Source organism: Bison bison, unplaced genomic scaffold (genome assembly GCF_000754665.1).
Source record: "Bison bison bison isolate TAMUID 2011002044 unplaced genomic scaffold, Bison_UMD1.0 scf7180017864383, whole genome shotgun sequence".
NCBI classification, from domain to species: Eukaryota; Metazoa; Chordata; class Mammalia; order Artiodactyla; family Bovidae; genus Bison; species Bison bison.
In genome coordinates, this window is record NW_011494955.1 from 7629704 (window position 1) to 7654685 (window position 24982).

The following is a 24982-nucleotide window of genomic DNA, read 5'->3' on the forward strand; positions in this document are numbered from 1 at the left end:
ACTCTATATCACAATCAATAAGTATATATCTCCTGATACATAATTCCAACGATATACATTTATCTATATAGCTGCTCAGAGCTGTAAATCTGTCAGGATATCAAATGTCCATAAAGCTGGATGGCTAGAAGAGAGTCGTATATTTTCCTATATATAAATCTGCTCTTACAACTACTGTATATGCACAAATACAATGGAAATAATTATATTTTCCTCAAGCATAAATCTGTAAACACAACCACAGCACATTTAGGTATGGTTCGAGATAGAGCAATATTTTCTAGACATCAGTCTGTCAATAGAGCCACCAGTGCCTCCAAACAGAGAGAGTTATAGTGGGAGGTATAAATAAACTCTCCAGCCGCCAAGGGATGTGTAGACCGAGATGTAAACAGGACTCTAAGCCGCCTTTCTTCTTCTTCTTCGCAAGTTTCCTGCTGAGAATACAGTGCAGAGGTGTCTGGGTGGTGCTATTTCCCCCCTAAAGAGGACTGGAGGTCGCTGGACTTTGGGAAATCAGGCAGGAGTTGGTGGGAGCAGCCCAGAAGCCCCTTCTAAGTCAGCCGACCGGTGGCTGAGAGCTTGGGCAAGTGGAGAGGCCTGGGGGAGAAAAAATGAAGCAGAGTCTGGCTTGAGTCACTGTCCCCAGTTTTAGGCCCCAAATCCTCGCATCACGGAAGCCCCCCGACCGACCGGGCATCCAAGCCGAGAGAGCCAGGAGAGCCGCGGAGGCTTGGGAGAAGAGGGCTGCAGGCCGACCCGGGGAGGCTGAGACTCAGCGGGGTCGCCTGCCGGTGCGGGCCCGCACTTCGCCCCGTCGCCCAGGGCAGCTGCCTCGGCGGGCGGCTGCCTGGAACCCAGACCTGGGCCCTCTCTGCGCGCTCCGCGCTCAGTGCTTCCACCGACCGCAGTTCTTTCCTCTTATTGTTATTTTGCCGGGTTGGTTATGGCAGTGTCCTCCACTCCGCACGGTTCTCAAATACTAGGACGCCCAAGGGTCTCTTTCGGATCTTTGTATGTCTACACTGGTTTTAAAGAAGTGACTCAGTGAAAAGTGTTTCTCCGTCTTTTCCGACCAGATGGGTCACCGGCTGTTAAAAAAGAATCCAAACCCCTTAAAAGGTTTGTGACTTAAAATTTTTTAAGTTTTCACGCCCACTTGTTATGATCATTTTATCTTATTTCTCTTTTTAAAGTTAGCTAATTTGTTTTTGTATTCCTTTTTTGATTTTCTTTCTCTTTTTTTTTGCATACGATTATTTTTAAGAGGGGATTTCGTTAGACCCGAAACTGTGGGACGGCTTCCTCCCCCGAGAAGCGTAGGTCGCATCTCTACCCCTCTTATTTCATCCTCCCCTCAATACATAAATTCATAAGATGACCAGAAAATTGTACCTGCATAGAATGAGGCGGACGTGGACGTATCCGGGACCCTGCGCTTCTCTTCCTTTATGGAAATCCTCTCCGCTCCAAGCCCGCGAAGGAAAATTCTGCGTGCCTCAAACCCTCCTTTCTTTCTCTCTCACTGTCCCCCCTCTCTCACTCTCTTTTTTTAAGACCCCAGGAAGGCAACTTCCCTGGTCTTGCCTCGGGCTCTCCCTTCTCTCCGACAAGGCCATAAATGTTTTTCAGCGTGGATCTCTGCCCGCGGCTGGTCCTCCCGGACAACTCCAACTCGGGCACCTCGGCAGCTCACTCGCTGGGCCTGGACCCTGGCTGTGATCATCCCCTCTTCCCTTTCTGCTCCTGTAGGCCCTGACCCTATATGCTTTAATTCCTCTTTAAAACAGGGGTTCCAAAGAATCCCCAGAGCTACTAACCCTCCTCTTACGTGGGGTTCCTCCCCCATCAGACAAAGCAAAAGCCGAGAAAGAGAAACAAGAGAGAGCGGCCTGCAGGCTCGCCTTCTCCTCCTCTGGCGGAGGACCTTATCTGGGGAGGGGGTTCCCAAACCCAGCCCCACAAGGGCATAGAAAGAAGCTAACTTCCTTCTTTCTCCCTGGGTTGCTGTGATCATGACTCCTTCTCCTGTCCCCTCCTCAAAATATCTCCTCTTGCATTTTATTGTTATCCTGCTAGGGAGGGACTGTTAACTACTGTTTTTATTGTTATTATTTATCGTTATTATGATTGTTGTTAGAGATTTGTTCACCGGGTTTGGGGGTGGGGGGAGCAGCAGCCTGGCCCAGAGGGAGGCCTGCTTGTCACACGTGCACATGTACACACACACACACACACACACACACCCCTAGCATGGTGCACACACAGGTATATATCCACAAATGCCTGTTATAGTCAGGCCCTGGAACAGCAATTCGCAGTAGGCTGGCATGCTCTTACCCTAGCACACAAACAAAACATTGCCCACGCACACCAGCATTCAGTCGCAAACACCACCCCCAGACCAGTTTCAAAACCCACACAGCAAGCTTGCAAGGAAAGGAAAATAGGTAAGAATCCACTTGCAGAGATCACTTCTCTCCCAGAATCTGGAGGGGTGAGTCAAGCCTCTGTCTCTTCACCCCCAGTCTCTCTCTCTTTCTCTTTTTTTCCTCCTTGTTTACAGCTTCAGAGAGCTCAAGGCCCATAAATCTTGAGGGGCCTACAGAGGCAGAGCACATTTGTATGCATCGTTAGGACTCGCTAATACCTAAGCCCATTAACGAGCGTGTATGCGCATGGTTTCCGGTGTGTATTAACTTATAGTTAAATTCTGGAGGAAAGGGCATTGTGAATTAACATATACCAAATCCATCACGGGGCTTTTGTCATATCAGATTAGTCAGCGACGGGTTTTGGGGAGTGGAATGCCTGAGTCGGGGTGTACCCACCCACCCTCTTAACTTTCTGGTGCAACATGAGGGTCTAGGGTAAGAGGATACTCCTGTCCCAGCCCTAGCATTCAGATCCCCCAAGCCGGCGGCTGCACACCTGCGGGACGGTGGATGGCCCAGGGAACGGGGTCTCGGAGATCGGCGCCGGTGAATGGAGGCGGGCCAGGGGAGGCCCAGCCGGCTGGGCCGGTGGTTGTGCTGGGACCGCCCGGCCCGCGGCTGCTGGGCTGTCTGGTTTCGGCTTTCTGAGGAGAGGCAAGTGGAGTCGCTGAACTTTAATTAAACAGAGGAGAAGACAGTGGGGGAAGGACCAAACGAACGGAGGAGGAGGAGGCAGCCGAAAGGCCGAGGAAAGGAAGCAAGTCCGACTTGGGGAGATCTGTCTGCAAAGGGCCGCAAGCTGGGCCCTGGTGATGGTCTATCCCTTTCCTCACCCCAGCTTCTCTGCCCTAGTCAAGGACGGTCATTCCAGCCCTCTTTTAAAAAGAAAGAAAAGAAAGAAACGGTAAAGAAAAAATCCTTTCTAATTATAAGGCATGTTTCAGCCAGGTGTTCTCGGTTCCAATGACTCAGACCCTGTTGGAACTCCAAGGATCTGTATAATTGGCTTGGACAGACAGAGATGAAGGATGCCACTTCTGGAGGGAGAACGGAGTGGAAGTTCTTTCTCTTGGGGTCCTGCAGAAAATGCCAAAGACAAAACCAGCTGAATTATCGTGTCCGTGTAGATCTAGTTGCCTGTTTAAATAAAGCAAGCAGGGAGGGACGAGGGTGGATTGAGTTGGGGGGGCGGGGTACGGAGATCCACGGCCGGCCGGCCCGGAGCGGGCTGACGGGAGGGAAAACGCCTCCCTCTCCCCTTGCGAGAGCAACTCAGGGGCCTCCCTGGCGGGGCTGGGGCGGCGGCGCGCGGGCCGGGCCGGGGCGGGCCGGGGCTGGCGGGAGGAGGGGAGGCGGGGGCGGGCCCTCCCCGGGCGCTGTGAACTTTAGCTGGGCCGCCGCCTGTCAGCCCCAGAAAGCGTTAAAGGTGCAGCAGCCCGCGCCAGCCTCCGCAGCCGCCTTTGTACGCGTGATTTATGACTTCAATCTTGGTTCACCGAGAGTTCACACGGCTTTCGCTGCTGTTGAAGGTTAAAAGATGGTCTTCGCTTGACAAGTGGGACTATTGAAAATTCCTTCTTCTTCGTTTTTTTTTTAAAGAAGCGAAGAGAGAAAAAAAAAATTGGGGAGGGGGAGGGGACAGAGTTGCAGGTGGGGAAAATGGTAAATCAGGAAAGTTTGTCCCTCTAGGATTTTTTTTTCCGGAACTAGGATTTGGGGGTATAAGCTGGGGAGGTGCATGGAAAGTAGGAGGAGCTAGGGAACAGTTATTTTTTTTTTTTTTTTTTGGCCTCTTTGGAGGTCCTAAAGGAGTGGCATTAAAACACATACACACACAAACTCGTGCTTCCACAGTTAATTATCTGGATAACTTGAATCACACCTAACTAATCCTCCTCTTGAGACCAAAAACTGGGACCAGGGAAGGAAAGAGCTTGAGGTGGGTGTGTGATGCCCACCCAGTGTGTTTGGCTGACCGTCCACCTTGCCTGTAGCAGTTTTTCAAGGGCACCCTTGTACCACAGATTTGGAAAAGGATACTTTTAGGTTCCAGTTGTCCCAACTCCCTTCAACCTGTAGATTTAGCCTGACGTGCACACTTGAGGTACATGATGAACTGATGGGAACACTCTAGAACTGGGATTGGAAACCCTTTCTAATACCAGATCTCCTTGTGCACCTCCACCATCTTCTCATTCCTTCTTCCAGTACTTTGAAGGTGGTTCCACATCAGAGATGGTGGTCAAGGATCACCTAAGGACCAAAAGATAAGGCCCCTTTGTGGTCTAAGGCGGTGAATGCTTAAAAGAACCAATCTCTCCTTTTCAGATTCCCTGAGAGAGAGAAGATTCCCTGGAGCTGAGAGTTTCTGAGCAGCTCTTTGAGGTTCCTTTAAGGTTTTTTTTAATCCCCCAAAGTGGGAATTTGGGGTTGTAGGTGTTGGGAAGAGGAGCAGCAGAGAGCTGGGTCTGGTGCTGGGTATGCCTCCCTAGCCCTGTTTAGACCCCACCACTATAACTGGGCTTCCTGGTAGCTCAGATGGTAAACAAGCCTCTTGCAATGCAGATAAACCTGGGTTCGATCCCTGGGTAGAGAAGATACTCTGGAGAAGGGAATGGCTACCCACTCCAGTATTCTTGCCTGGAGAATTCCATGGACAGAGGAGCCTGGGCTACAGTCCATGGGGTTGCACAGAGTGGGACTCGATTGAGCGACTAACACTTTAACCATAATTGATGCCATGTAGAAGTGACTTAGCAGCAGCAGCAGATGTCTTCTCAGGAGGTCAGCCTCTCTAATTCAGAAGCTGGAACTAAGGGCATCCACACTAGAAGGGGTGCTTCCTGTTTCCCTTCCTGCAAAGAGTTGGAGAGGTCTTCTGCCACCCTCTGAGGGCTCCTAAGGCAATCTGCAAGAGAATGGAAGGAAGAAGGAGGAGAGCCAGAAGATAGCCACATCAGTCCCTCCCACACCCCATATATAAACAGTAGAACAGGCAGTAGGGAACAGAGGGATTCCAGAAGTCCAGAATCCCAGTTCTCAGGTCTCCCTGGCATGGATGCCCCTCTGGCCTTGGAAGAGCTGGAGGCAGTGTGGTACTATGTTTAGTGGCTTGGGGAGGGAGGGGGGATAGTTGTTGGGAGGAACCAGCCAAGGAAGCTAATGAATGCCTTCCATGTTTGGCTAGGGAAGCAAAGGAATGAACTTAAGGGCCTCTAGGGAAGTGATGGCTGTACTGAAGTCCCCCTCCCATCCCCTCCAACTATGTTCCTCCCTGGGAAATCATTTCAATGGGCTTGTGCTTATCTGCAAGTGGGGAATAATTATAAATTATTAATTCATAATTAAGACTGTTGGTGCTGACCATTGCCCTCCAGTGGGCTCCTTGATTTCCTTCTCCCCTGTGAAGCACAGGGCAGCCTCTGTTAGCCCCTGCCCTCAGAACAAGCAAACTGAGGCCAGCCCCTTGAACTCAGCCTCTATGTGGAATGGTCGCCTCACGGTGCACCGCATAGAGTGTTTATATTCAATAAATCACCTCCCAGGAACTTCAGATTTCAAAGTGCTTTGTAGGCTTGGCTCCTAGAAAGACAGAGTGGGGACTGGACGTGAGACCCCAACAAGAAAAGCATCTTGGCCAACCTTGTGTGGAGAGAGGAACTAAGATGTGCCGGCAGGACTCCCAGGCGCAATGTTCAAGTGGTCTGGGATCAGGGATGGGTGGTCTGCCTCCCCTGCTGGGAGGGGATGATGGCTTCTCTCAGCCCTCTGGGGACCCCTGAAGACACACTGGGCTCCTTTTCCTGACCCCCTTTCCCCCCACCTCACTCCCCTGTAGGAGGCACCACACCCTGGGATGGTTGGGGTGGGGAAGTAGAATCCATCAGTTGTTTCACGTCTGTAATGGCCTAGAGAGAAAACTGTCCTGAGGGATAATTTCCCTTTAAATCCCTGCCTGCAGCTCACCTCCCTCTGCACTGAGACAGTTCTCTTCATCCCCTCTTCCTGCCTTTCCCGTCCTCCGGAAATACGATGGGGAGGGTGAGGCAGCTCCCACAGCTGCACCTAGAAAGAGACAGAAGTAGGAAATGAGGAGAGGGGTTCAGACCTCCTACTTCCCTTGACTTGTCCCTCTGTTCCTCAAACTCAGCTTGACACCTTGATGGCAGGGCCCTCCCACCTCCCTCCCCCAACTCTCTCTCAGGGAAAAGAAACCCTCTCTTCCTCCCCGAGGCAAAGGCTGCTGTAAGAACACCACCACTGGGGACCCGGCCCCCATGCATCTCTCCATGCTGTCTGGTCCCAGGTAAGCCAGTGGCCCAGCCAGCGCACATCACCGCTTCCTGCCCCAGTGGACCTGGTCCACGGAGTCATCTCAGCCACCACCCCAAAGTTCACTCGCTCTTCCTTCAGGCCACCCCAGCGTCTCTGGGTCTCTCTCAAGCCAGGAGGCAGGTAGGAAGCCCATCCACAGAGTCCTCTGGAGCTGGCAAGTATATTTTAATTTACTGTTTGATGGCAAATAAAGAGACCTTGGGAAAAAAGGGAAGGAGCAACTGTGCCCGGCATCCTCCCCACCGGCCCCTCCTTTGGACATTGGCTTTCTCCACGAAACAGTGCACTGTTGTTCTTGGACAACCATTCCCCACCATCTCTGTTCGAAGGGTTTGAGTTTCACCCTCCGTTCACCCCCATTAATCACCCCAGCAGCTAAACATCACCCAGCCCCCTCTGGCCCTTTCTCTTCTTCTTGCCCTTAGTATTCATGGTGGGCATTCCTCACTGCTTCGGGCCTCACAAAGACCCCTCCTCTGACACAAGTTCCCTCCCCGTCCCAGCCACCCGGTCCTGATGATGGGCTCTGCTCAGCGGTCCTGGTCCTGCTGTTCTCCGACTGCCAGCTCCTTCCCACACCCTCCTTCAGGTACCTCAGCCCTTCCCCACAGACTCTCTCCAGCCTCTCCCACCCACCACCACTCTTTCCTTCATGCCCCATCCACGTGTAGCCCCTCTCTACCCTTTTCCCTTCCTTTTCCCCAATATATTCCCTAGGACCTTCAGATACCAGCTAGGAAACACTTCCCTTCCAGCCTTGAGAAACTGAGTAGCTAAAAGCATGGGTTTTGGATTCAAGTCCCAGCTCTGTCACTGGCTGGTTGTACGACCTTAGGCAGACTGCTTAACCTGTCTTAGATATCCATAAAATGGACATACCCACTGACCTTATGGAACAGTTGTGTGGATCAGATTAAATTTTATTTGCATGGATCCAAGCATTCAGCAGGAGCTTGATAAATGGTGGTTATTAATATCAAGCTTCTTGTAAGGAGAGAAAAGGATGCTCTTCAGATTCCAATAAAAGTGAAGGAATTGCCTCCTCTAGCATCTAAAAGGGAGGGATAACAATGATGGTGTTGTGCAGATAAGCAGCGCCCTACACCAGCAGCCACTCTCTTCTGTTAGCTCTCTAGGGCCACGTCATTTGCCACACATTGGAACTGCCTCTGGAGCTTTAAGAAATACTGATGCCTGGGTCCCACTTCCTGAGATTCTAATTTGGTTGATTTGGAGTAGTGCCCAGGCTTCTGTATTGTTAAGAACCCCTCGGGTGATGCTAATTTGTAGCCAGGGATTAGGTACAGGCCCTGGGAGAAGAGAGGTGCTAGAAGGCTGCCTGTCCTGCTGCCCTTTTCCTGTGTGTTAACGGGAAGTACAGCAGGAAGGGTACTCAGCCTAGAACTTCTCAACTTGGGGCCCCCTCAGCAGCCACATTGCTTCAGGTGGGATTGGTGGGGGGCTGTCACTCAGGATCGACTTGAGATTGCAGAATTTCAGACTTTGATCCTTTTCATTTCTTACAACTATTGGGATTTAGAAAGGGGCCACTCCAAGAGAAAACAGGGGAATGGACAAATGGACCCCTCCAAGGTTCCTTCCTCATCAGAAAAGTATATGATCCCCAGACCACCAGTGACAGAGGTAGAAGCAGCTAGTGGGGAAAATCTGTAATTACATAGTAAATGGAGTTTCTACCTGGTTGCTACAATAATAGGCCAAGCAATTAGGATACAAGTTTCCAGGATCTTTTCCTATATTTCCAAAAAGACAAATCGCCCCCAGGAACAGAATCTGCATATTGTAATTAACTGATAAATATTTCATGCCTGGCTCAAACTTTCTCCTCTTCTATTTAATGGCCACAAACTTGAGCACAGAGGAAACTGGGGAAGAGAGAGGGAGGGGAGGGCCAGGAGGCCCCATACTGGCTTTGAGGGAGGGAGAAGCTGTCTCAGTTGCTTCTTTACTTTCCTCCTGTTCTTTTAAGGAAACATTGCTCACCTGAGAAAATCAGGTCCCAGGTGGCAGAAGATGTAACTTGGGCTTCTTGGCCTCAGCCCTGACCTCCCCCAGAAGAGGCCAGTCTCTGGTGACCCTGGGGCGCTGGGAGCTGCCTGCTTTGGAGTCCAAGGGCCCAGTGTTTGAATATAAGCTCAGTTCTGCCATTTATTAACCAGTTGGTTTTTAAGAAATTTACTCAATTTATCTGAAACTCAGTTTCTTCATCTGTAAAACAGGCATAGCAATCTTTTCCTTGTAGGGTTGCCTGTGCCCAGGAGTATTATACCTGATAACTGTTGTTATCAACAGTGACAGTGTATAATGATTAGTCACCCCATTGCATCACATTGCACTGTATCCCTTCCCTTGCCCAACCCCACCCCAATGTTTATGGCACTTAATTGAATGCTTCCTGTGAATGGGGTGAATACCTTACCTCATTTAATCAACACAACATCTCTGTGAAGGGAGTATAGTATTACCTCCATTTATTATCTGTATTATGCAAATAAGGGAACTGGTACCTGTAGCAGTTGAGTTTCTAGCCCAGGGTCACCCCAGGATGGGCTTAAGAGCACAGGCTTTGTGGTCTTTGATAGTTTCAAAGTTGGGCTCTGCTGTTTCATAATAGCTATAGGATGCTGCGGAGTAAGCTACGTAACCTAAGTCTCAGTTTCTTCATCTGTAAATTGGGACTATTCATGGTATCTATCTATGCTCAGTCCCTCAATTGTGTCCAACTCTTTGCAACCCTATGGACTGTGGTCTGCCAGGATCCTCTGTCCATGGGATTTTCCAGGCAGGAATGCTGGAGTGGGTTGCCATTTCCTTCTCCAGGGATTCATGGTACCTACCTGGAAGATAACTGTGGTACTTAAGCGTGAGATTTACAGGCAGTGCCTGACTCGGTACTGGCACTGCTAGGTGCCCAACAAGTATTAGCCATCCTCATTTTGATCCCCATTAGACCAGAAGTGGCCTTCGGCAGTTCAGCCCTGGTGTCTCCTGCTGTTTGGTGGTGCTTGGAGGTTAAGTGTGTGAGGTTCTCCACAAGCCACAGAGCTGCTCTCTCATTAACTCCCCCTCTCTCCCCACACACACTTCAGTACTCAGGACTTGGGAAAAAGGACACTAAACAGATTATGACTCCATTTCGGGAATTAAATCAAAACTCAAGACTAACTCAATTTGGCTTCCTACGAGAGGGAAAGGTTAAAAGGGAGTGAGGAGGCGTCTGGGTGCGCTCTCAGAATGGTAATGGGTTCTGGGTCCTTGCTCCCAGCTCTCAAAAGAGCCCTTGCCTGAGGGGGATACCCTGGGGTTGGGGAGCAGAGGAGCCTTAGAGCTCTAGGTCACCTGGAGTGGCAAGGGGTTGGAAGATGGCCCAGGAACATTTCCCCAAGCAGGATCTTCTCCTCACGGCCCTCAGTCAGCCCAGCCCTTGGCTGAAGGGGATCCCAGGACTGGACAGGACCTTGAGGTGGTCACCTCAGAAGGAATATCTGTGCTGACCTGCTTCTTAAGACCTCGAAGCAACACTGATACTGTAGTGTTTTACGTGCAGATACACTTGTTAGACAGCCCTAAGCACTGTGACCTGTGTTCTTGTATGAACATACAGTCTACATGTGAATATCCGCCCAACTCTGATTCAGCTTCCTGCATTAACCCAGATGATTCTGAGCGACATGAAATAAAAAGTAAAAATCGATTTCTACTTCCGGAAAAGTGATAATTTTCCACAGCATTTCCTCCTTTGCTGCTAACACTCTCTTTCCAGTCTTATAAGGACCATATTTCCCCTTATACAGAAGGGGAAACTGAGGCTCAAGGAGATGGGTAGGTTGAATCACAGAAGCAGTAGATCCAAGGATGAACCCCGAACAGAAACCAGTGCCTTTAGGAGGAGACAGGGCAGGGAAAGCCCCGCTTTGGGCTTCACCTGGAGGTCCCAGGCCTCCCCAAAGTCCAGTGGGATGGGGACAGCGCCGGGGAGGCCGTCGCTGCGGAGGGAGGGACTCAAGGGCTCGCGGAACAGCGGGGCCTCGGGCGAGAGCGTCGCCAGCGCGTCCTCATTCCGCGATTACTGTCAGGGGACCATCCATCAGCGCTGCCTGGGACGCTCGGCCAGACTGCCCGCCGCCCGCCCGGGTCTCTCCAGATCGCATTAGCGTGGGGTGAGGGCGCGCAGCGGCACCGGCTGCTGGGAGAGGGGCGGGCTGGCCACGCTGGGGGGTTGGGGACCTGGGCTCCCGTAGTGGAGCCGCTGCAGGGGCAAGGCGGAGGCTGCTTTAGGGGGTCTTCCTTCCAGTCTCCCGGCTCTGGCGTCTTAAGGTCGAGGAAGGGGGCACTAGAACACGGGAGCGGTGGGGGAGGGGAACCCAGGGCTCCAGGGAGGGGGCAAGGTAGTTTGGGAGACCTCTCTCACTCTTTACCGGTAAAGAGGAAAACGGGAAAGAGTTGGTTGGGGAGGGGAGAGATTGAGATAGGGAAGGGAGTGGATTAAGTGGGAGTTGTTTATTCTTTGCTCAGTGTCTGACTCTTAAGTGACCCCATGGACTGTCGCCCATCAGGCTCCTCTGTCCATGGGATTTTCCAGGCAAGAATACTGGAGTGGGTTGCCAATTCCTTCTCCAGGGATCTTCCCAACCCAGGGATGGAACTCAAGTCTCCTGCATTGGTAGGTGGATTCTTTACCACTGAGCTACCTGGGAAGCCCGGTTAAGTGGAAGACAGGGACTTAAAAGGGGAGAAAATCGAGGAAGTAGAGAGAATGGACGAGGAACAGATACGCAGGGGTGAAAAAAACCTTGGAAATAATCTAGCGCAGCCCCCTCATTCTACAGAGGGAGAAAGTGAGGCCAAGAGTTTGGCCAGCTCTCCCATAGCCTTCCCTGCTCAGTTTGTCCTCTGGGGATGGGCAAACCTCACTAATTGCCATAAGATCAAAACCAGCGGGCTTGAGGTTGGATATGAAGAAGTACTTCCTGGTCCCACAGTCTGGAACCACTTTTTTTGGCTGAGACTCTAAAGCAGCTGTCCTTCCCTGAGTGTGAAGTTGGCACCATCTGCCAGGGAAAGACTTGTCCACTGCAGTCAGATTCCCTGGTCTGCCTGTATAAGCCTTGGTGCTGACATACTGGGGGGCTCCAGAGAGCCTGGTTCCTATCCATGGGGCTTGTGCTCTAGACATGGATAAACTCCCATCTCTCTGGCCTCCTCTCCCGTCCCTGCCAGCTCTGCAATATCATGGAATCCCTGAATCCTTGGCAGCCCTCAGATCATCTCATCCTTCCTCCTGCCTCTGGACTGTATCTGAGTGGTTCCTGCTAACCCACCCCAGCCTCTCTCCTTCAACCTGTTTCCTGACAATCAGAAGTCCCCCCTTATGTCTCAACTTGACCCCTCCACCCCTGTGGTCCTTCATCATCACTTTGGTGGGATTTTGTCATGACCAGGACTGAAACAGAACATTCTTTCTACAAGCAAACGCTCCTCCTTTCCAGGGGTACCCAACCCTTTTGAGAGCTCTGGAAACTTCTCTTTCCTCTTGCTGAAACCAGCTCCTATATGTGCTGAGGTAGGGATTGTCTTTTGAGAAGAGTTCATCTTTCTCCACAGCCCAGGTTACACTCAGAGGAAGGAAAATGTGAGGGAGTTTCCAATTCCAGCCTCTGCCTCTGAGTCTGGCCCCTGAAGAGGCCTGGGGCTCAGTAGAGGTGATAAATGAACAGAGCCGGGACAGGGGCAGATTCTCTGTACCCCCTTTCCAGCCCAAACTCCCAGCGACAGGGCCCCTACAGGACAAGAGAGATATTCCTGACACTCCAGTCTAAAGGCCATAGATAAATTTCAGCATTACTCCTTCTTGTGGACAAAGGGATGCCCTCAGGACTTGTTTAGTTGCTAAGTTGTGTCTGACTCTTCCAAGTGGAAAAGCCTGGGAAAGAGGTTGTTTTTGCAGCCGCTGTTGCTTTATTCAGAGGAGGATGTCAGCCTCACCCCAGGAGCAGTGCTGGAAGCTGAGAGGTTGGGAGTATAGAGTGAATTCTTCCAAGGGCATGCTAGTCAAGGGGGTTGAAACACCCAGGCCAGAAAACCATCCAAGGAAGGAAGCCATGGCAATAACTCTGTCTCTGCGCTAACTCCACATACATTGTCTCATGTGATCCTCAGTGCCGGGTGCAGTGCCTGGCACGGAAAATATGCTTGTTGTACAAATGGATTCATGAAGAGCCCTGGGAGGAAGGTCACGATCCTCAATTATAGATGAAGAAACAGAGGCACACAAAGGTTAAATGACTTGCTCAAGGTCATGTGTCTCATTGGGGCAGGGCCAGATTTCAGGGGAGAGCTACTTTTGTGGTCGAGGGTGCTGGAGAAGAGGAAGGCAGGAAGGGAGGGATAAACGATCAGACACCAGACTGGGGAGGGGAACAGAGGAGAGCTGCATAAAGAGATGACTCCCTGGACAAAGATGACATTTCAGACCATGCAGCTTTAGAATTATCTCACTGAAGGCTGACTGGTAGCATACACACAGCCCTGCGCATAACATGGAGAGGTCGAGGGGGAGACTGGGCCATTAAAGACCAAGAGAGGGAGTTGACACTGACAGTCTGGACACATGACCCCTTAATGCCCCTCAGTGCTGTAGCAGTCTCACTTCCCTGGATCTGTTCTTGTTATTGTTATTATTGTTGTCATTGCTTCTGTCTGATTTTAATTATCTTATTTTTTTCAAATAGGAAATACATATACATGGTTGAGAACTCAAAAGGCATCAAAAGTTATACAGTGACAAGTAAGTCTCCCTCCCACATGCTCAGGACCGCCAGGCCACCCAGGTCCTCTCTCCATTCTAAACACAGCAACCACTGGCTTGTAGAACCCTCCAAAGATATTTTCTCCTTCTCCTGGCTTGTACCCTAAAGTTGCCACAAAGCTGAGCTGAGCACAGTGGTTTGGGAGAAAGGGGTAAAGGGAGACACCTAGATTGGTGGATCTGGGAGGACCAAGCACCTTCACTTCCCCCCACCCCACCCTGCTGAGATGACTGTATGCCTTGGGAGCTCGGAAGCCTTGCAGGTGAGAGGGAGGGGTTAGGGGTCCCAGCCGAGGCAGGAGCCCTTTCCAGGGCTCTAAGTCCCCACTCTGCCATCCCAGGAGCCTCAGTGTTCACCTGGCTGAGGCATCACCCAGTTGGGTCCTGCTCAGGTTCTTCAGAGAGCCAGTCTCCATACCTTCCCTCTCCTACCCGTTGCACTGTTGGGAAGTCTTCCTGGATGTCTAACTCCAATTCCTTTTACTTTTGGTGCAGCTCATGGTTTTGGCTTCTGCCCTCAGTGGAGATGGAACGTCCTCTTTGAGATGATGACTCGATTCCCTCCCTCCATGAACATACACAATAACATACACCCTCCCCCACCTTGAAGACCTCTGAATTCCCGTCCACCCATAATTTCCAATCACTTCGTTCTTGCCTGGCACATCCCTTTGGTATTATTATCCCAAAGTGCTTCTTGGTCACTGAGGTGATGAAATTCCAACATAAAGTCAAATCTTCCACCAGATTCAGGGGGTAGATCCAGGCTAGTCTTTTTGCCAACCCCCCAGCTTTAGTGATGGCCCAGCACAACTCTTGCACTTGTGTGCATCACCTTGACCCTCCCCTCTGGCTCTGGGCCTCATTCATGGCCTGCAGTGTGATGAGGCATAAGTGGAGCCCATCCTAGGGTGGCTTCTCCTGCCTTCCCTCCAAATCTCATCTTTTGTGTTTACTCATTAAGCAGTTATTATTACTGAGCACTAGTCTAGGTTCTTGGGATACACTGGTGACCCAAAGAGAGAAAGACACCTATCCAGGCCAAGTTTACATTTTAGCAGGGTGAGACAGATAATAAACAATACATTTATTAGATAAGTAAATTCTATTATATATTAGGTGGGAGTTATTACCGAAAAAAATAAATCAGAGAAAGAGGGATCAAGATGAAGGGGAAGTCTGCAATTTTAAATATTTTAGTCAAGGATGTCTCACTGAGAATATAGTATTTGAATAAAGACCTAGAGATGAGGATGTAAGTTAGTCCTGCAACTATGTTGGGGAACAGAATTCCAAGCAGAGGGAACAGCTGATGCAAAGGCCCTGGGGCAGGTATGTGCCAGGCAAGTTTCTGGAACCTGGAGGCCAGTGAACAAGGAAGAGAGGGGGAAAGGATGGTATCAGAGAGGTAATGAGGGGGCCTGGTGACATAGGGCCTTGAAGGCTATCTTAAGGAGTTTGATTTTTATTCTGAATGGAAAGGACAGATATGACTGAACTGACATTTTAAATACGCCTTCTGTCTTTTGTGTTGAGAATGGATTGCAGGGGTGGAGGGTGGGTCAAGATGCAGGGAGACCTGTTGAAAGGTTCTGGCACTAATCCAGGTGTGAGATGAGTGGCTCGGACCAGGGTGGCAGCAGCCAACGTGGTGAGAAGGGCCCAGATTCTGAATCTGGTGACAGTTTTCCCTTCCTCGACTTCCATCCTCTGCTCTCTTCATGTTCTCTCTTCTTTTCTAGGTTGTATGTTTTCTTTTGCCTTGAAGACTGAGAGCTCCCTGGGGGCGGAGCTCAGTGCCCGTCCCCGGATCTGCCCAGCATCTAGGTGTGAAGGTCAGCAGGCCCCAGGGCTGCCCAGGAAGAGGCTGGTGAGCAGGGCAGTCCGGCAGCCCTCCTCGGTCCCAGGCTCCCTGAGCCGAGGGGAGGAGGCTGCTGACTCTAAAGAGGATGTGATGGACAGTTATTGAAGGCACTCAGCTGGGGGCTCCACTCCAGTCTTAATCTGAGCCGCCCTCGAGGAAATCATAACCAGCTCTTAAAAACATGTTAAGACCAAAGCTAGTGTGTGTGTTTTTGAGCAGCGCTTCAGACAGCTGCTTAATACTGGGGCCCTCTGGGCCTTTGATTTCTCCACCCTTCGCCTGGCCCTCTCCCCCCATCTGGCTGGTGTTTATCGGCCAAGACATTGTTTAAATCACACTCATTTCCTATAAACATTTCACTTGAAATGCCATCCACTGCTCCAGAAATTCATCTATCACCAGCTCAGGACTGTACTTGAGGAGCCTCGGGGTGATGGCTCCCCACCTCTTCCTTCTGTCCCCCATCATCCCTCCTCCCCTGACCCATATTCTCAGGTTTCACGCCCTAAGAACAACTTCCCCTCAGTGTAACCGTGCACTTAGTGCCAGGATTATTTATAACAGTTGAGATGGCAACAGGCTACAGGGAACAGCCCAGCCCATGGACACTGTCTCTTACAAAGCTCAATAAATGGACTTGGATCACTGTTTACCACCTGGTGTCTCAGTCTCCTCTGTGTTCCCTGCTGGCTTCAGGGGGATATGGGGGGATGGGGGAACAGGGGCCTGGGCCAGGTCAAGGCTGTCCTCAGAGTTTAAGGTTCTTATAAGCCAGGCCCCAAAGAAAGCGAACCCTTGTTCTCTGTCTGTCTCCTGCCTCTCATTTCGGGCCTCAGGTGAGTTCTCCTCTCAGAACTGAGCCACTCTTAAGGGTGTGTTCTCCAGCAGGGAGCCCACTGCCTGCCCAGGAGTTAAACTTGTTGTTTTTATTGTTCAGTCGCTAAGTCGTGTCCAACTCACTGCAACTCCATGGACTGCAGCACTCCAGGCTCCCCTGTCAAACTGGGGAAGGCATCTAATCTTAAATGGAATGGGGTGTGGGAGATTCTGGGGTCTCCTTCCAAGGAAAACTTTGAAATGGCTCAACTCGAGCTAGAGTGGAGGCAGGGGGATGGATGAATTCACTTCCTAAAGACGGAAAGCTTCCTGACTGACTTCCTCCCCCTCAGCCAAAACAATTCACTAGTTGCCCTAATTTGAAGGCACTCATGTTAGGGCTGGAGGACCCTAACCCATTGAATGGCTCCTCTCCCAATCTCATTCATTTGGTTAGAGTCTCCTGAAGGAAAAGTGTCATCAGCTCTCCTAGTCCTTCCCGAAGGCCTGATCCAACCCCTCCCCAGACACTGGGGTACCTCCAACTCCTTCCCTTCACACCTGTGACCACTTGCTGTGCTGGGGAGGCCCCCAGCTGAGTTCCAGGGAGAGCCCAGGTGAGAAATTTCTAGAAGGTAGGGAGGGATTCAGGGTTAAACCCAAGGTGGGGCAGGCAGGGGAGCAACCCTCGTCTTTGGGGGTCAAGTAGCACCCCTTTACAAGCCAAATGAAGAAAAAAGGTTCTAAAGGGAACACATGACTCCATAAAATAAAGGGACATAATTGGGAGCGATATCTAATTTATCTATTGAATGCCTCCTACGTACTCTTTTATCACTTAGATGGACAGAATATAATTGGTGTGCTGAACGCCATCAATCTCAGGGCCTGGGCTTCCTGTGCTGGCTACACCTATTACTGTCAGATTATGACACTGTAATACCAAGATCAATGACATTTTAAATGTGCTTCAGTTATGGGCAATTGCTGACAATAAAAACAGTGACAAATTGATGAAACTTGGGCAGCGATGATCTGGTGTCAAAAATAAACCATAAATAATCTGCTTTCCAAACTGGGAGAGGTGCCTGGCACACCAGCTTAAGGGGGAAAGGCCCAGGGAGAGCAGAGCCCCCCTCTACAACATCTTGGCCACTCAGGAAGCCACACCTGCTTTGGCAAACTCCCTGAAGGCCAGACTGTGAGGGCCTGATGGGGAGATGCAAAGGATGCAAAGGTGGTCTTGGGTTGAAGCCTGAGGTCCCTTCAGAGAGAGTCCCCATCACTTGGACTTTGGGAAGTGCCCCTGTGTGGCTGCCAAGTCAGGGGCCCCCTTTAACGGGAGTCAAGACACCCTCGAGCGGTCTTGTGGGATCCTGCCCACACTAAGGGATTGTTGGTCAAATCACAGAGTCAGACTTAGTCAATGTTAAACCTGGTGGAGACTTTGAGAATCTCTCTTGGCAAACAGTCTGGCTTTGTCCTGAGGGCTGGCTGGCAGAGGGAGGTTCAGTGTCTTTCCTCAGAGAGGCCTGCATGCGGGTGTGTTCTGGGCGCCTGGCACCAGTGTGGCAGGGATGAGTTAGAGGCATGTTCCTTTTGGGATCATGGAGTAGACATGGAAAAAGACGTGGTAAAAACAGACCAAGCCCCCCTGCTCAAAACCATGATGTGTCTCCTTCTCTGGTTTTGACTAATGTTAAAGGTTTCTCAGTGAAAGGCAGCTCTAGGCCTGCAACCAGCAGAGCTATTCAAGGGCGCATTAAGGCAGACCCTTCTCCAGTTCCTTATTTTTAAGGGATTTATCTTTTATTATTTTGCTCTCACATTTCCCCCTCATTTTAATAATCACAATTTCTTCGTATGGATACTACCGCTGATACTATGACAAGGTTTAATATTGGAGAGCATTTATTGAGCAACTACTGCATGCCAAACTCTGTCCTGAGTTTTTTACAGATATGGTTTTTAAGCCCCATAGCAGTCCTTTGAGGTGAAAGACATTTTCCACATTTAGAGGCTTAGAGATTTGGTGTCTTCCAGAGAGTCACCAAAGGAAGAAAGGAGCAAGAAAGGAATCTAAGATACAGACTCCAAGACTCACCTTTGTTTTTTTTCACTATCCTTTTCACAAACCATTTCATCCCATTTTATAGATGAGGACCCCAAAGCTAAGAGGATCCCTCAAGAACCTAGCTAGTCAGGGCAGAGCTGGACCTAAACCCGGCTTTTCTGACTCCTGTACTAAACCTCTGCTCTTCCCAGGTGTCCCACAGCTGTCTCCTTCCTCAGGAGACTGCTACTCACTTGGCCAGGTGCTGCAGCCTGAAGGTGGCAAGTGGCCACGGTCTGCGCGATTCCAAGCAAGCAGTGGTTGAATCTTCACTCTGCCACTTGACAGCTCTGTGACCTTAGACAAGTCACTTCACCTCTCTGAGTTTCAGGTGGCTTGAGAATTTAAATGACATAATCCATATAAAGCATTTGGCACCAGAGCCTGGTGCATAGTAAGTGTTCACTAAATGTAATCATTAGAGCTATAACCTGGGACAGTGGCAGGGAGTGTGACAAATGAAAAATCAAATTGAGAAGGGACTTCCTGGGGGAGCAGGGCACACACGGAAGCATTTCTCACCGGGGGTATAGAAGCCACTTGGTGGGAGTACCACAGGATACATGAGAAGCCTCTCTGAGGGCCACAGAGGTTATTTGATGGCAAATATCATTTTTATATGAAGACATAAAGACATAAAAAATATACTATGAAAAAAACATATATATACTCTGTAATAGAATGCAAAAATTGCATGATTTTAAAGCTAAAATTTAAAGCATCAAAAGAATTTGGTCCTTGGTGAGGGCCCTTCAAGCTAAGCCCCCAGGCCATGCGTGTGTGCTAAGACGCTTCAGTCATATCTGACTCTTTGCTACCCCATGGACTGTAGCACTCCAGGCTCCTCTGTCCATGGGATTCTCCAGGTAAGAATACTGGAGTGGGTTGCCATGTGCTCCTCCAGAAGATCTTCCCAACCCAGGGATCGAACCCGTATCTCCTTCAGTTCTTGCATTGCAGGTGGATTCTTTTACCGCTGAGCCACCAGGGAAGCCTGAGCTCCCAGACCACTGGGGTCCAATTCATTCTTGTCTAATATCAAAAGGACTTTGGCAGAAAAGCTTGAGAATCCTCATGTCAGGGACAGAGCCTGGACAAGAGCCAGGATTTCTGACTCAGTCACTCTTTAAAAGAGTAAAACAAACACAATTGTTTCCACAGCTTAACCTTCAAGTTTAGCATTAAGAACATGAAGTATTCAATTTAAATTTATGACAACTTATTTCTGATTCCTTCCTGTTTAATAATTACAAGCCAAATCACTAACCATAAACCCTGCGAAAAGTCACACTTTATAGAAGGTGGCAAAGCAGAACACTTAACATTGGTTGGATTCTTAAGGAAAAACCCAGGGGCTGCCAAACACTTAGATACTTTTAAGTTTTATGACCACGGGAGGGATTTGCCCCTCCAGGTCTCATGGACTCTTTCCTCTCTTGACCCCTACTCTAGTCCTCTGCGGATGCTCTCTGTTGGCCCAGCCTTGGGGCTGCCGAGGGTTCAGGGCTTTCATATTCCCAAAAGGCCTTGGAGTGTCCCTTGACCAATTATAGAACACCCACAGGACACACCTACCTAGGGCTCTGTAACCAACCCAGCAGCTGCTGCCACCATGGCTAACTTCTGCTCTTTTTAAAATCCTACCTTCTTCTCTCTTCTTTTTAAAATTTATATGTATTTATTTTTCATTGGAGGATAATTGTTTACAACACTGTTGGTTTCTGCCATGTAGTGTAAGTAATACATGTTAATTGTAGAGAAATGTTAAGAGTCCAGGTGAAAAAGAGGAGAGAAAAAAGTCCCCAGAGTTTCCCCACTAAGGAAGATCCTCAATTCACTGGGCAAGTCAAAGGACTGTGGGAGTGGTGCTGAGTCACCTCCTGCTTAAGGCGGAAGCCTGCATAGTGTGACTCTGTTCAGAGTGGCAACGTGGTATTCTATAGGGTCGCAAAGAGTTGGACACAACCGAGCGACAAAAAAACAACTTTGGTAGGGAGTATTGTTCTGATAAAAATCAGAAGCCTTGGTTTCCCTGGTGGCTCATTGGCAAAGAATCTGCCTGCCAATGCCAGGGACAAGGGTTGGATCCCTGGTTGGGGAAAATCCCACATGTCTTGAGCAACTAAGCCTGTGTGCCATGACTATTGAGTCTGTGCTCTAGAGCCAGCGCGACCACTGAGCCCAGGGGCTGCAACTACCGAAGCCCGTGCGCCCAAGAGCCCGAGTTCCGCAACAAAAGAAGCCACCACAATGAGAAGCCCAAGCCCCACAACTAGAGAAAAACTCGAGCAGCAACAAAGACCCAGCACAGCCAAAAATAAATGATAAATAAATAAAACTTTAAAAAAAAAAAATCAGAAGCCTGCCCAAGTTTAAGGTGGAAGGGGACTGGCCACAGCCCAGTTTGAAGATCGTTAGATTGATCCTTGGGTGACTCTAAGGATTGGATCCGGGGGACAGCAGACCTTTCAGTGGATCCCACCACCCCATAAAATGACAGGCTCTTAGAGAACTGGGCTGACCAGGGTCAAGATTTTTCCCTCACCTACTCCACTACTTCATGACATTAAAAGTTCTTTGAAAAAAGAGCAAGTCTAAATTGCAAATACTCTCAGGAAAGAGAGTTGAGTGACTTAGCTCCATTTCTGAGAGGAGGAAATGCCTTACTCTGCCAGACCAGACAAAACTAAAGTGAACTTCTGGTCCCTCCACCCCACCCCGAGAAGGGCAGTGGGAATGGTAAAAGTATTTCTGCCCCCCAAACCCAGGGATGATGTGGAGAAAGGCCACTTAGCCATACCCAGGTCCCAGAGACCTCTGAGACCAGGTGAGGGTCTAAAAAGAGGATCTGAGACAGATAAGCATGAAGCCGTGAGCTGGCAGAGTTAGTTCAGGAAACTGGTGCTGGAGGCAGAGAAAGGGCGGGCAGGGAAGGCTTCCAGGGGAAGGTAGTGAGTCAGAGGAAGAGAAAAATGAGACTGAGCAGGTCTCTGTGTAGAGATGGAATTGGCAGCAGAGGGTGGGTAACGGCTGGGATGGGGCAGGGGGTGAGGAGGTGAGGAAGGGGAGGGGTGGCAGTGGCTTTGGGGGGGCTCTCTGCAGAGGGTAGCCTTTTGAGGCGATGGCCAGAACTCTGGGTCTTAAGAGCAGGAAAGCAAGTTATATTTCACATCCTTCTCTGAATAGAGAGATTGGATTTGGTCAAGAATAAGTCCCTAGGAAGCAATTGTGAGCACCCCGCCCGTCCATCTTGTTGATGAATATGGAGTGGGAGCAAAGTTAGGAGTGTGGGCGTCTGACAGGTCTTTATGATTCTAGAATCACTTATTACACCTTCTTCCTCCTCCTCTGCCTTGGCTAATGGGCTGTGGGTACCCACCACGCAGAGGGCAGCAAAACTCTCATTGTGGGTAGCACAGAAGCTGGGTCCTGCACTCCTGGCCTTCTGAGGAAACTATTTTTTTGAATTGTTTGTTTTTTCAGCCCTAGAAGGACTGAACCTTTCCCCCTCCAACTTCTGGGTCCCTCCAAATCCTTCATAGCCAGCAATCCTGAGAACCAGAAGTCTGGTCTGTTCCCTAACATCAGCCTTCCTGTGCATGGCTGTCTCATTACCTCTTGCCCAGAAAGATGGTTTCTGGATGTACCTTTCTCAGCAATCCAGGTTCACCTCCTGGGACCCTCATCTTGGAGGCTGGCACCATCACCAGGTCAGTCACGTTGGGCCGGGAATCTGGGAGTCATCCTGGATTCCTCCATCCCATCAACCTCTCTGAGCCAATACTTACTGAGCATCTTCAGTGAGGCAGGCCCTGTTCATGGTGCTGAAGACCACCAGGTACAAAACAAATCCCTGCCCTTATCAGCTTGAGAATCAGTGACCTGATGTGTGGGTTCCACTTTCAGAACGCGTTACCCTCTTTCCCCCTGTTACTGTCCTCAGTATTCCCCATCACCTGGAACCTTCTGGTTAGTCGCCAGGATGGTCTTACAAACTCAAGTCTACCTTTGTTGGTGCTTTGCCAAACCTCAAATGAAGACTTAACTTTTAAAAATTCAGAGTGAAAAAATCAAGTTGTAAATTATGTCATAACAATTGGATGGTTTTTTAAGAAGCACTGAAGCAATATAGTATGCTATTCATGGATCTATGTATGTGGTTAAAAAAAACAGAACAAGGAATTCATGATGGTGGGACCTTGGGTAGGAAGGAGAATGGTACTAGGAGGGGAAAAAGGAGCTTCAATTTTATGTCATGACCTGTTTATTTTTAAAAACTCCAGAGCAAAGTTGATGAAATATCAGTAGTAGCTTAATAAAACCTGAAGTCTTTTGGTGGATACAAGAGTGTGATATTATTCTATTTTCTTGAATTATAGAAAAACTTTTCAAAATTGAAACCATAAAATCCTCAGAAGTCCTTCACTGTCCCCACCCCTTTAAAAGACTACTATCTTGGGCCTTCATAAACTTGTTTCAACCTACTCTTTACAATGAAGGACTGGCTGTTTCCCAAAGATGCCACAGGTGCCCTGGCCCCCGGGGCCTTCGTCAAGGCTGCTCTCTTCTCCCGAATACCCTTTCTGGATTGCTACTTCACCCCTGCCCCCTGGTTAGTATACCAAGCTGGTTAGGACTGGGAAGGTAGAAACATTGTGGGAAAGACAACTCTTAATTGACCTGGTTTGTATTTCACTGCAGCTAGCGAGACAGATCACCTGTTTCTTTTTATTTAAAATCTGGTTTGTTTCAAAGCTGCTATCAATGAGAAGGAAGTGGAAAGAGTAAGACCCTCCACAGAGCCTTCCTGCCCTCCCCTCTCCCCCAAATAACCCAGCCCTGAGGCAGAAGCTTCCCAGCAGAAAAAGGAAAACTGATAACCTCATTCCCTGGTCTGGCTTTGTTAGGATTATCATCTGGTGTTCCCTGCTGCTGCTGGAAGAGCTGCTTTAGTGCAGACCAGTGCCATCCCCTGCCTAGAGGGAAGAAACTTGACCGGAGCCTGATTTGACCACAGCTCTTGGTGGAATGCTGAACAGGCACACAGACTGGCCCAGAACACCCTGCCATGCTGAGCTGATCTGTCCCTGATTTCCACGCACCCTTTGGGATAGCTTTGGTGTTGCTTCCCTACATCCTCCTTGCATGCCCCCTCACAGACCAGAGTAGGTGCCCCTTATATGCCTTCAATGGCAACTGTCCCTTCCCCTTCATAGCACACATCACCCTGAATTCTGCCTGCCTATTATGAACCTGCCTCCTGTATCAAGTCTTGCTCTCCAAGAAGGCAAGGACCAAGTCTGTTTGCTGTTGCATCTTTAGTGCCTGCAACTTTACCTGGCTCATAGTAGATGCTCAAGACTTTTTTTTTTTTTAATGAATGAGTGTTCTCTGTTACTAGACTGTGAGTATCTTGTTGACAAGGACTATGCCCTGATTATCTCTAGATCTTCAGTGCCTTGTATAGTGCTTGGCACATAGTACGTGCTCAATAAAAGCTCCCCCATTTGAGTGACTGGAACTTGGTTTCTCCCCTTACAAGCTGGGTAGAAGAGAGAATCTTTGCATCTCTCTCTCTTCTCCCCGCTGTGTTAGGGCTGGTGGTTGAAGCTGTGGGACCCTTCCTGCCTTCAATGACCATAGATTCAAACATTCTAATGGGACAACAGAAAGTGCTAGTCAAGTTTCTGGGTCCTGATGTCTCTCCTACTGACCACCCCAAATGTGGGTGAACTCCTTCAGAGAAGGCGCTTCAGGGCCCCTCCCCATTCACTTCAATCTCTAGCATCATCAAAGAGTCCAGGGAAATTTAATTTTCATCCCTTCTTTCTAATCCCAGTAGCATCTGTAGTTTGTACTTGTTCCCCCAAACTGTTTGTGTGAGTTCTGTCTCTAACCATACTGCACCATCATGCACTATTTTAAGCAGGTTTAATAGATGATCCTTGCAAATTGACAAGAAGAAAACAACACATACCAAGAGAAAGCAGAAGAGGATGTTTTCTTTTTTTGTTTTAACCTAGAATTTGTCATCTGGTGCTTGCTAGCTCCTTAGTACAGTGAGAAGTGCACTTGATTTCTGCAAAACATCTGAGGAGGCATAAAGTACTCACTCCAATATTCTGGCCTGGGAAAGTCTGTAGACAATTTTGTTGTTGTTGTTTAGTCACTAACTCGTGTCCCACTCTTCTGCCACCCCATGGACAGAGGGTCACATGGACAGACAGTCCATGGGGCCGCAAAAGAGTTGGACACGACTTAAAGACTAAACAACAACGATAACAACAACGAAAGTACCCTGGAATAAAGACCATGTCTTTTATTTGTATTATTTTTCTAATTCCTCCACTCTAAAGAGTTTGCCAAAGTCCTCGGTTTAAGCCCTGAGTGTTAATTGGTTGATTTAGCTTTGGTTGTGGTCCACTGAGATCCCTGGATCCTTTTAAGCCAAAGAGTTATGCCCTCCGATGGGGAAACATAAGGTAGGGGAAGGGCCTTTAAATGTGACCCGTGAGAGGTGGTTCTCCTGGGCCTCAGCCCCCAGGCTCCGAGTGTAAGGTGGGAGGGGAGTGAGGAGAGACGACATAGGT